This window comes from Corvus brachyrhynchos, unplaced genomic scaffold (assembly GCF_000691975.1).
Source record: "Corvus brachyrhynchos isolate BGI_N302 unplaced genomic scaffold, ASM69197v1 scaffold1560, whole genome shotgun sequence".
In the NCBI taxonomy this organism is placed as follows: Eukaryota; Metazoa; Chordata; class Aves; order Passeriformes; family Corvidae; genus Corvus; species Corvus brachyrhynchos.
Genome location: NW_008235946.1, coordinates 21,103 through 21,909, shown reverse-complemented (window position 1 = coordinate 21,909; position 807 = coordinate 21,103).

The window sequence follows — 807 nt, the reverse complement described above, 5'->3', positions numbered from 1 at the left end:
AAAAGCTATTGTAATTGGCCCGGGCACTACTACTGTGCGTACTGGGGCTGCGAAACCATCGCTTTTGGATTTTCCCCTGGAGGAGGGGAAGACCCGCATATTAAGGTGGAATGGAGACCTAGTGGATGCCAACCTCCACAAATAGATCATAGTTCAGGGGTAGCACATGCCGGAAATTGTCATGGAATTCAGATAAAAGTAAAAAACCCAGTATCAGACGAATGGGATATTGGAAAAACCTGGGGAGCTAGGCTATGGGAACCCGGCACGGATAGAGGGGGCTTATTTTTAATACGAAGGGAACCCCTACCCCATGATCCAGTTTCCATAGGTCCAAACCCTGAGCTCTCACCGAAAAGACCAGAATTAAGGCAAAAACAAAATAAAACAAAACAACAAAATAAAACAGAACCGCAGAACCCCACCAGACCTAGCCCCCCTACCCAGATTAGGAACCCAGACCCCCTCTGGGAATTAATGTTAGCCTCATATGAAGCACTTAATAGAACAAGACCAAATCTAACAGAAGAATGCTGGTTGTGCTATAATATCAAACCTCCTTATTATGAAGCTATAGGAAAAGATAATAAAGTTCAGTGGTCCAGTAAAACAAATCCACAAGAGTGCTCTTAGAGTGAGCAGAAAAATTATACCCAAGGAATCACAATACAAAGTATAAATAGAAAAGGGAAATGCTTAGGAGCAGTACCTAAACAATACAAATTTTTGTGTAACAGTACCATTACTAGACGTAACATCGAAACCAAGAAAAGTGAATTTAACAAGTAGATAATACCCACTTCCAGA